The following is a 12,202-nucleotide window of genomic DNA, read 5'->3' on the forward strand; positions in this document are numbered from 1 at the left end:
CGTCTTGCGGGCGGGGCGGAGGGGAACGTGCCGGCACCGCCCCCGCGCCAGGTGGGAGGGGAAAGGCTGGCGGGCGCGCCGCCGCGTGCGCTGCCTTCGGGAGCGCGCGGGGCGCCGCGAGGAGCCGGGCGCCTGCAGCAGCGGGGGCTGGGCGCGGTTGCTAGGCGACGGCGCCCGAGCAGCGGCGTTGGCCCGGCTGAGGCGCAGGCAGGGATGAGGTGGAGGCAGCGGCCCCTGGGCTCCCGCCGGCGCTGAGCCCCACTCCCACGTCTTCCCCCTTCCTTCCACATCCCGTCCCGTCCCGGCTCTGCTCCTCCACCCCCCCCCTCCCCTCCTCCTCCTCCTCTCCCCTCGCTCCGGCCTGCCCTTCCCCCTCCATGCGGCGGGAGCGGCCGGAGCGGGGCCCGTGCCGCGGCCGCGCCGAGCCCCGCCGTCCTTCGCCTCTCCGCCGCCAGATCCCGCAGGGAGCCGCGGGCGGTGTCTGCAGCGACAACAGCGGGTGAGGCCCCGGCTGGGGGAAGGGGGGTCGTGAGGAGGGTGATGGGTGGCCCGGGGAGGGGCACCAGCGCAGCGCCCCGGCGGAGCCCCCTCCTCCCCGCCAGCCAGCGGCACGGCGGAGGGGGTCTGCCCGCTGGGAGAGGCCGGTAGGACGCCCCCTGCCGCCCCGCCGGGCGGCCTCCAGGCCTGGCAGCAGTCGAGGCGCGGCCTTCCGTCGCCTGTCTCGGCGGTAAGCGGCCGCCGCCTCTGCCGGCCACCCTGGGGGTGCCCCCCGCCGCCCTGCGCGCACGGGGAGGGGCGGGAGGAGGGGCGACTGCTCGTTGTGGCGTCTCCCTCCCCCCGGGGTGGCCGCTGCCCTTGGCGTGCTGCGGCCCGCCCCGCATCAGGTGCTGCCTGGGTGAGGGGGCACGGGGGCCTTCTCGGGGACCCGGCGTCGTTGTTCTCGCCGCTGCCCGCAGGAGCGTGCTTGGCGTCCAGGGGGCTGTTGCGGCAGGGCGGTTGAAATGACCTAGACACTTGAGTTTCAATCGGGAAATTCGCCTGGTTTCATTTGGTGATTAGAAATGCCGAGGAGGGATTGCGAAGGCTGCGTTAGCGTGCTCTTCAAGAAGGCGTTTGGTGTCTGAACATAAGAAGGGTAGCAATAAACTTGCGTTAACGAAAGCAAGGTGGTGAAATAAGGAAATTACTTTTGTAGAGGATACCTGATGATCTCTACTTGCATCCTTCCATTTTGCTTTATAGTGCAAATGTGAATAAGGAACTGGTCACTTACTGCAGTATACGTGAGGTTTGAGATACTTTTTCTAGTCAGTTCATTTAAAAATGTTATTTTTTCATAGCTGTCTGCTTTTCTAATTGTCATTTAATCCTTTGGAGATTACATCTCAAGAGCTGTGTATTTCCTTTGCAAGTTAGCAAACAGTAAAGTTGAATCAAAAGATACGTTGTGTCTTCTTAAGTTGATAAAAGTGGATCTAAATTAATTCAGGTTTCTTGAGATATGTGTGATACTTTTTTTAAAAATCTTACAATGAGTTTCAGTGATTAGCATGTATTGTCATAAATGGGAAATAGGGATAGAAAGAAAATTAAAATCCTGGTTATTTATGAACTTCCTTTACCGTATCAGTAGTTCAGAGTGCCTGGGAGCGTGCAGCATTCCGGGGCCATCTGATTTCTTATGCTCGGTATGTTTGTTTATCGAAAAGGATGTTTCTGTCAAGTAGTCATTTTTGTATAGGAGATATCATTTATTGATGAGATATATCCTTTGCTTGCCAGATGTTATAAATGGACTGTAGTATATAGAACTGACAGGTGTGTTTCACAAGTGTAGCTAATGTCACTTATAAAATTATCTTTGCTTCTTGCTGGAAAAATGGGTTAGTGGGAATGTCAAGGTCATCCTCAAATTTAGAACAATTTAACTGCTGTTGGAATATGTCTTTTCTTTTTCACTGTCATATCTTTTCCATATATCAGTCCTGTGGCTGTTGACATTTTCTGGACCTGTGAGCTGTTTGTCTTCTAAAATGATCTGATGCTTCGCAAGTTTTAATAGAAGCAATCTGTAAAGTTTCCTAAGTCAGTTTCATTTGAATGACCTCTTTAAGATGTATTTAAAAAAAAAAAAAATCTAATGGCATCCAAACTCACTATTCAGAAGGAACGGAAACAAAAGGTGTTAAGAGGGTGAATGGACACCAATGACACTTTATATGCAGGCAAACTAGTAAAAAAGTAAATTCTTAGTGTCAGCTGCTGTGAATGAGGTAAATTCTGGCTTTCTGTTCTTTGATCTTTCTGGATGCCTTCTCCAACTGAAATTATTCCATTGCAGACATCTGCTGGTTTTGACTTTCCTAGCCACTTTACAGTTTGCAACTGAAATGTCATTTTGTTAAAAACTTACACTTCTACTACAGATATGTGAATAATAGAAATAAAACATTGCTTCGGTCACTTTCACTCTGTTACTGTTTACATCAAGAGCAGAAGAAGCATTGGAGCTTTTGGGAATAAGGAAGGCAGCAGGTAAGTTCGGTTATGGAAAGGTGAAGAAATGGAATTTATAAACTCGGAAGAAGTTTCCAGGTGCTGCCACATTGTAAATTAGTTTGATATATTGATTTGTCCATCTCATAACATTAAAAAATATACAAGTGGCTGTAATGCTACCTAGTCCTCACACACATCCCTGAGAACGCTATCCTATTTTGATTGTGGAATAGACATAAATGGCTTTGAAGAGCCATGTGTACATGGGTGGACAAATATATTTTTATATATATAAACTTACATTTTTTGTAAGTTTATTGCAAAAGGCTATTTTTTTTTCCGAAGCATTATAAATGAAAAGCATGTTTGAGTAATAATACTGGTATTTTTAAAATTCTTTACATCTGTTAATGTGGGTTTTTTATTTCCTGTGAATTGCCTCTTTTTGTTGATAAGCTGTATTTGATGATATATTCATGGTAACACAGATAAATCATCTGGAAGTAAGAATACCATGACCACCTTTATAGATCTAGGCTTTCTGATACTGTGATAAGTAGTATTACATTTGATACATTTCAGGTTTAGTAAACATGTTTGGAAGTGCAGAGCTAAGCAGTATAGCATCTCCTAAGATGTAGTTTTATTGTTCTGAGGTGAACAACTTATTCAGGAGCTTGGCCATAATAAGAAAAACTCTTTGTTAGCTGGCAGTTTTTATTCAAATATATATGTTCTTTCTATATTTAAACAAGTACTTCAGCTAAGTGTCTTTTGAGTTTTAAAGGTAGCTATTGTATTTCATTTTCTTACATGAGTTATTTTTGACATTGCTTGCTAGCAAAGCAGGTTGAATCACCATGTCAAAATAAAACCTAGGCTTTACATGGTTTGTTGTGGGCCTCCTAGAATTTCATTAGGACATCATGGTACGCTTTAACTAAAACCTTTTACAAATCCTAGCATAGGCCTAGGTACTTCTTGGTTACGTAGTTGAAATATAAGAGCTACTTTTCCACATTCGGTCCATCTGCAGAGAGTCCCCTCATCGAGATTAATATCTGTTCTGACTGTCTGAGTCTGGAGAGCAATGCTGCAACAGGGACAGCGTATCAACCTTAGGCTAAAGCCAAAAGTTTAGACTCTTAATTATTATTAGTAAGGACATCCACAAGAAATTTAACATACATGCACTGTTAATGAGCCCACAGACACTTCAGCCAAATCACATAAAGTCAAAAGTAAGTCTGAGAATTTTAAACTAATAACCACGTGATTACCCCCTCTGACCCCTCCGCTTTTTTTTTTTTTTTTTTTAAGATCAAACACTAATTTCAGACTCTTTGACAAGTCTTTCCCTTTTCTGATTTGTAGGTTGTCCTGATTTAAAAAATGAACAGAAAACCACTCCCTAAAACAAAATAACCCACCACACAAAAACCCCTTCCTCTCTCAGGCTTAGTCCATTTGTAGATCTCCCTTTAGAGGGGGAGAGATGAAGTTGCTGGAGCATAGGGATTTGCTGGTTTTGTTTTTGAAAGCAAAGCAGTAGGCTTTTTCACTTGTCTTCTTGAAGATGCCTTTCCAGCTTCTTCACCTTGGAAATGAGCAGTGTTGTCACGATAAGAATGAAGGAATCTTAGAATAAAAGAATAATTAGTTTGGATTGGACTTCAGGAGGTCTAGTCCCAACACCTTGCTCAAAGCAGACCTAATTAGCAATGGACTGACTTTGGTTTTGCGAAAGCGAGGTAACAGGTGTGAAAATCTAACGGCACAAGATACCTTTAAGCTCCTCTGGCTGCTTTCCGTGAAGGTACTGTTTGATGCTTACGGAGCGAGGTGTGTGTCTCTGCTTCTGGCATATTTTTTCAGTAGCTTCTAAAGTTGTTACAGACAGCATATATCCTAACAGCTGAGTACATCCTGCCTCTTGTTGGAGGGCATAGCATGTGAGGGTCCCCCAGTATACCGAGACCTTTAGAAACAGAATACCTTTCGTTTTTCAGGTTTCTCAAAGATTGCTTCTGGATGAGATTTTTGGTTAAAGGAACATTTGCTTTAGTCTATCAAAGTAGTGTTCTAAATATTGAATTACAAAATTAGAATTGGTGTAAGTTAAGATGATAAGATGCATCACATCTTTGATGGGTCTTCGACTTAGCTGCAATCACAACTTTTTTTTTCCTTCCCAGAGCATTAATGAGTCATTTAGATCTGCAGAGCAGGTAATACATAACGGCCTCCTATCAGAATGTAGTTTAGGAGAGCCAGTGTATTGCTTTGGTTTTAGATCTGAATACATGATCTCAGTTTATAAGGAACTGCTAACAAGTAATCTTCTAAGGGGTTATGCTCCTGCTCCTATTTTACATAATGTCGTCAACTGAAGTGTAAATGTTGCCTTGGTCGGGAACAACAGACTTTTTGAGTAGAAATAATGCTAGCTGTAACTGCTTAAGATTATTAGAAAGAGGTGGTGGAAAGAGGTACTATATTATTGTTATAACACCTTTTTTTGAATGCGTGTTTACTGTCTCTTTTTTTTTTTTTTTTCTCTGTCTTAGGAAGTGTGGTTGAATACCTAATGCAATAGAAACATTCCATTTCCTTCCCTTCAGAAGTCTGGCCTGTACTTTATACTTGTCTTGTGCTCAGCACTACCTGTTCTTTCTAGGTCAAGAAATTGCTTAACTCCACACGCAAATGATGTATCTTAAGAAACAGCTAAAATGCCACTTCCTCTACTTATAATTCCAAGTATGTCCATCCTGTCCCTTTGAATTCGTACTTATGAGTGTGACAAAATGAGTGAAGTTTTCGGTAAGATGCTTAAATTCTATATTACCTCTGCGTTTCTCTTCAGTTCACGCTTAATTTGTAGTTGACTCCTTCACAAGCAATTTCAAGTCCTCTATGTGACATACTAGCCACTGCTTTTATGTATAGCCTAATACTGTTATCAGTGATCATTTGAAGTATTTACTGAAATAAATGTGAAGTACCTCAAATATTGAGGTGATATTGTAGTTTCTTAGTACAATTTTTCAGTTTTGTTAAACTCCGTAATATGCTAAGAATGAGGTGAAAAATGGATACCTGCCTCCCAGGTTTTCTATTCTATGGTATTGTTTCTATTGTATGTTTTGAATTAAATCCTGCAGTCATCACCAAAGCAAAATAACTTCTTTTGCAAGGTTAGGCTTGGTAAAGGCTGTAGATTTGGGCCTAGGGATTGATCGCATATTTGCACAGCAAAGAATACATTGTTTTATTTAATGTTCCACATCTACGGTCACCTTAGTGTTTAATAGGTTGTATTTTGGATTTTCAGAAGTGCCATGGTTTCTCAAACTTCTAGCTAATTGAAATGCCTTTACTCATTTCCCTGTTGTCTCTTAACAGGATCATGTTTTGCTTTTCCTGGCATTGTCTGAAATGGTCTCTAGGTTAATTTCTGAATCCTTTATGAAAGGTTAGCCAAGGAAAAGTGCCACATATGTTCAGTCATACTTTTCAAACTTGTCAGACAATCCTGCAGGGCAGATACCTAATGTTTGTGATGTACAATACAACAGTTTGAGCTGAGTTAGAAAAATGAAGTTCCGAGCGCCGCCTTTGAGGTCTTATTTCTGATGCAGCAAAGTGCTATGCTTTTCTGTTTAGTCTTTAGGTCGAGCATAATAGCATAGTAACTCAGTACCATTTCTGCTAAGCTGAACAAGGAAGTTTCCATCAAGGTCAGCCAAAACAAGATCTCTGACTTTGTAACCTGCTGGAACTCAGTGGCAGATATGGGAAGTTTTGGGGTTTTTTTTGTTTGTTTGTTTTCTTCTTTTTAAGTCTTGATCACTAGAATTGTTGTAGTATTTTATCTAATTTTGCTCAAATAAAAAGACCATAAAAAGGGAGGGTTGTGCTCATTAACTTTCACAGTCTGGGAAGTAAGCAGTGGCTCTTGGATGTAATTCAGCTGAATATCTTGTCATTGCTGAATGGAGCTGTTGCTCTCTGATGCCTTGTTCGGTAGTCCAGCCAAACACTAATCACTTGTATTCAGCAATGTTGAAATGGAAAGTGAGAAACTGAGGTTCTTAGGGAGGTAGTTGGACAATTACTTTCTTGCATGACAATGCTTGTGTAAGATATTTTTGTCTGCCATGATGGTTCTTTCTTGCCTTTGTGTTGCAGGATGTTGTTCCTCTTTGTGTTTAAAAAAAAATAAAAATTTCTCCTCTAACTCCCCCCTCAAAAAAAGAAATCCCCACCCAATCCCCTTTCCAGATGGCATGATGAGCCTGTCAGCCTCTTCATAGTGTAGGGAGAGTCATGGACAAGTAAGTTCTTAGCTTAGGTGTTTTGGTTAAGAGTCTGCGGCAAGATTGCACGAATCTAAGTTGTCATACCCACGGATATTCTCATCAAATTTGAAAATTAACTGATCTGCTAGCTTAGTGCCTTACCTTACATCATTGGCAGTGACTCTGAATTTCCATAGTTCTCGCACAGCATTCATCATTTGTTTTAAACTGAGCCAGCTGTGGTAGAGGGATTTCAGGGACAGTGGAATAGAAGTTGGTAGAACAACTGTGTGACTTAAGTTTTTGCAGCATTTAGGAAGGAAAAACTATCAAGTGATTACATATACACATAAGTCCTGAATCTGTCTATATATGGGCGACTCTATCTATCTGTGGCTGTATGTGTGTGTATATAGTGGGGGTTTTTCCATCACTGTTCTGTGCAGACAGGACACGTGTAGGCACAAAAAGATACAGAAGATCAGAAAGGTAAAGCCTAGTGGTATTTCTAAAGTCATTGCTAGTTCTATATGTTCTGGTGTGTGGATTCCTCAAATTCAGTCCTCTCTGCACAGCTGAACCTCTTCTACCATTACGAGTGTTCCCTCAGCATTTGTTAAGAAAGAATATCCCCTTCAGGGTTGGGTGGTGATGATTACATTCATGTTAACTGATGAGTCAACACTGAAAATCTTTTGCTCTTTGCCTCTGTAACAGGAGTGTGCTAAGTCACACTCCTTATTGTTTTACTCCAAAGGTGGTTGAGAGATGGATGCAGAAACAGAAATGGCAAATTTGCTTTTCTTTTAAAATGCTCAGAGAGGAGGAAGTTTATAAATAAGAAATATTACTAGCCGTAGCCAGCAGGCTATTTTTCAATTGTGGTTTCAATATTAATTTTAAGGACAAGGTGTTCACTACTGGTATTACCTGCTAGTACTTTACTTTAGACTGAATGTATAGCAGTGTTTTATTTCGAAGAAGTCGTAATGAGTAGAAAAAGTAAAATATTTTTCTTGATGTTATTCTGAGTTTGGAATGATAAAAGACTATACAGTATTAGGCCTCCGATTTGTGTAAATTTAAGGTTTCTCTGCTCATCAGAATGACAGTGTTGAAACTTCCCATTAACGTGTTGAGACTGACATTGTGTAGTAAGGTAAGAAAAAATCCATTAAACTGAATCAAAACTCTGTCATTTATATGGCGCTGACTATCAGGGGACTAAAAACTCCGATCTGCCATTTTAATGCTTCTGTTAAAAATGCTATTTGACTTAGTGCATGCTCTGGGAATACTGATTATACATGTCTCTAAATGTATAAATGAGCTGCAGATCTGTGCTCAGGTCTTTGGTTTAGACCATCTCTTCTAGAATGCAGAAACAAGTTGGTTTAATTTATTAGATTAAAAAGCACAGAAGGTATTTGAACATGTGTTCGAGTATCTTCAAATAAGAAGATAAGATTTCCTTTTAAATGAGGAAGATTACTCACTCCTCAGCAATCAAAGTACTATAAGTGATGTTAATGATATTTGCATCAAAAGCCAGCTGCTTTTATCTTGGTTAAAGCCTGATATACTTGTTTTCCTTCACTGAGTGACTCGTATATATTTTGGTCTTTTTATAGATGCTCTATCAGAATATATGTGCTATACATCTGTGAATGGTTTGATGCTTATATGAGTGTTGTTTGCTAAGTACAAAAGCTCTTAGGACAGTCTTAAGAAAGCTATGTAAAATATGGTTTTAAAGGGAATGAAAGGGCAGAATTCTTTATTCCAGGTCCCGCTAGATAAATTCAGAGTGCTTGGTCATATGATCTGGTTTACATTACTGAGAGGTATGCTTGAAACTGTGACTACAAATTATGAATATTGTATTTTTGCAAAAGGATCACATTTTGGAGTCACTTTAATTTCAAAATGACCAACTTAAATAGGAAAAGTTTCTACAAAGCCCACTTTATCCTATTTTCCTACAGTCTTGCAACACTTGACACAGTAAATGAAAATTAAATATGCTAAGCTACCACATTTATTACATGCTGAAAATAATTAATTCTAAGGTTCAAAAAATAAATTGGTGAAAGTGATTAATTCCTGTTGAATTATAACATATGTATTATTATGGTATGCATGTGTAAACTGTAATGTATTCCTGTTTAAAGTAACGATAAATATTGAAATCTAGTGGTTCGAGGTGTATAAACACACAGGCAAAACACTACAAATCACTACCCCTTCTTCTTTTTATTAAGGACAAAAGAGAATTGCATGTAATGTCATGCAGCGCAACTCTTCCGAATTTTTTTTTTTAAATCCATTCCAGAATACCCAAATGTTAATTTTAGAATATTTTCTGCTTTTCTTCAGTTGTGAATCTGTCCCAGCAGATGTGTACCACCTAAGTGTATAATTAGAATGAGAAAAAGCTACCATTTTTATTTGTGACTCATATACTTTGTCATCTTTAAGCACTTCTTTCTCAGTAGATAAAATAGTTCCCTACTTCAGAAAATACTCAAAGTGGCAAGCAGTAATATGTAATATCTGTACTACTCCAGAAGTAAGAATACAACGAGAAGGTTGTGTCTTCAGTGCTATGAAAAACACCAATGTTGAGTTGTGTCACCTTTTTTCATGGGCACTGTAGAAATGCGGTTTTCAAAATTAAGGGCTAATCCAAAGTCCAGTGCCATCTATGCATCCTGAGCTGCTCTTTGTCCTCGGACAATAACTACTGCCTAATAAGTACTGCTTTGTCACATTCCTGAAGACTTGTGCAGTGCATTTCCATTTGGGGTGGTTTTGTGCTGCAGGCTCAAATTGTAATGTCTTGAAAATGGCAATTAGTCATGTGTTGGGGAAGTCTTTTAAGATCACAAAGACGTACTCCAAGAACGTGTCGTTAGAGTAACCACTAGTCCGTGCTGTAGCACACTGTCGTGTTGCAGATCCTGTTGGATGCAGTGTCTCTGAACACTGAGTAATTTTTGAAGGCTTCTTTCTCTCTACTCACGTTGTTTCCATGGTTTTAGATGCTTAATTTACTGTAATCGGTGCGTGTGTAACCAGGAAGTTTGTCAGCTTCTGTGTTAGTAGGCTTATACACTGTCTACACTGTAATCTATTGAGGTGCAGTTGTAGGAGATATACAGTATATCAGCCCTACCTGTTGTCTAGTTGTGAAATGACAGAATGGATTTCATTCATTCATGTGCTGTAGAACCAGCAACCTGGGATCGTGCTAGGTTTATGCAGTTTGTGTTGAAGCAAGCCCATGTTGTTATGATTTGGTTGCTTTTAATGCCTGAGCTAGCTACATGAAAATTAGCTTGGATATATGTCTTTGTGTACTTCAGTCAGGTTCTGATGATGTAGAAATAGCCACAGTAATCAAAGACTTGGATATTGTTTAGAACAGCTTTCTTCCTGAAGGATGCCTCTTCCTGTATGCCTGTCTTACAGGGAAGAACATGCAGAGGAGCATGCTAATAAGAAGTTAGTGAGATGAAGAGTAAAGAGCGGTACTAAGACGTTAAAATTCATGTGGAAGGCATGGAGGGAATAAACTTTCTTAATAAAAGAGTGCCAGGTTTTTTAATTCTTGTGACGATGTTTATTTGGCAGTTTAAAAAATACAAAAGGAGAAATCCTGTTGGTCCTTCTGAAATGAACAGGCTTTGAATAGAGTATGTCTAGCACCAGCTCCTTAATAGACATTGTCATTTGAATAGTAATTGTTAAATAATTTCCAAGTATTTTTCATAAATATTACAGCACTTTATTACTGAGCAGACATTTTCCCTCTGTTTTAATACCAGGAAAATTAAATAGATGCTTTATGTTTGGTCCTTTATGAACAAAATATAGATAATTTTGCCTCACTCCTTTCTCTGAATCACATTATCAATTCTACTAGTCAGTCGTGACTCTGCTGAAAGAGGTGTTTAATAAGAAAACTTGGTTGCTTAGCAATGAACATAATGAGAATTAAAATTTTAAAGCTGCAGGATATATATTTTGGAGTTATAATACCTTCAAATCAGAAATTGTTAATAGCTTTCTTTTTTGTCCTTAAGTGTGTGTTCATGTTCAGCTGTCTTTGGAGAGAATGTAACTCATACTAAACAAAGGCTAATTTCAGTGATACAATGTTATTGTTTATGACCTATGAGATGAGCTTTTATTCCTCTGAGAAAATTTTGAGGCACACTGACTCATTTCTCAATTTTGTAGTTATCATCAAAATCAACTGTCACTCAAATTATTTATGTTTTTTTAATTTTTGCTCTGTTTTTACTTGTAAGCGGATTTATTTTTATTTTTTCCTGTGTGATAACTCCTTAATGCATCTATACTAACTTTAAAAAGTGTACAATATAAGCAATAAAAAACCAAAAAAAATGAAAAACTAGCTGCAAGGATAGTTGTGTAAACTGATTATTAGTGCTTTTTTCCAGTAACTTTTTTCTGTGCACGTAAAGGGCAAAGTGAGCATAAAGGCGATGAGGTAATAGAGAATTTTCAGTAGATCACCTATTGCTTCCAGAAATAGAGTTCAACTAATATATGCCTGTCCAAAGACTTTGCCTCAAAGTTGTCATTCTATTCTACATGATGCGTTAATTGCTTGCACTAGATTAAATGTAATCCATACTTCACTCTTGTACTATTCAGTCTGATACTACCCTGATAAAGACATACCGCATTTGCAGGCTAACTTTGTATGCAGAGTTGAGATTATCACCTTGTCTCTGCACTTTATCCTCCTCCTCCCCCCATCTATCTTCCTTCTGTAAAGGGTCCCAACTCTCATCACTGTTGCCTTTCAGTCTTTATTCTATACCATGTTATTGGGGAGTTAATTAAAATGGCTCGAACTGTTTGTTTGCTTCACAAATCTCTCATCTGCAGATCTTCTCTCCTTTTGCTCAAACTTCTGGCTTAGAATAGAATTTTACAATTCCCCCTAAACGTTCAGCTTCTAATTATAACTGAAAAAGGCTGAAACACTGCTTTCATTTCTCCTGGATATGTGGGCCTGAAATCTAGGAATCCTCTTAGACTTGGCTATCTTCCTAGTCCCATGCAGCAAGATTACTTCTGAGATTTCTCAATGTTATGGCTAGGGAGATGGCTGAGATTGAGTCTTCCCTTTCTGTTAATCCACCAAAGCATTTATCCAGGCTCTCACTTCATATTAAGATCCTTTCCTACACTGCTTATTTTGATACGTATGTGTATGTTTGCACACATGTATATTAAATGCATAATTTCTTTCCACTCGTCCCTTTAAAATCTCTCCATAAACTCCTGTAGTGTGCCCAGAAAGTACTACCTTGTCAAGGTGTCTGCAGAAACAGTGAACTGAAACAATACCAGAAAGGTTCATGTAG

At 39.8% G+C, this 12,202-nt stretch overlaps 1 protein-coding gene across 5 annotated transcripts in view; it reads left to right on the forward strand.

Moving 5' to 3' along the window:
- Positions 1-12,202, forward strand: part of ZC3H12B (zinc finger CCCH-type containing 12B) — a 59,444-nt gene that overhangs the window by 29,752 nt on the left and 17,490 nt on the right. Inside the window, exon 1 of one of the 5 annotated variants that reach the window (XM_054839667.1) lies at positions 93-499. The exons of 2 other annotated variants lie outside the window; for them this stretch is intronic. The gene's annotated coding sequence lies outside the window, so the exon portion shown is untranslated. Of the gene's footprint in view, positions 1-92; positions 500-746; positions 885-12,202 lie in introns of those variants that run through there. 2 more of the 5 variants (XR_008579000.1, XM_054839670.1) reach the window with 2 other exon arrangements.

The sequence above is a fragment of the Grus americana genome, chromosome 12, assembly GCF_028858705.1.
Source record: "Grus americana isolate bGruAme1 chromosome 12, bGruAme1.mat, whole genome shotgun sequence".
Lineage (NCBI taxonomy): Eukaryota > Metazoa > Chordata > Aves > Gruiformes > Gruidae > Grus > Grus americana.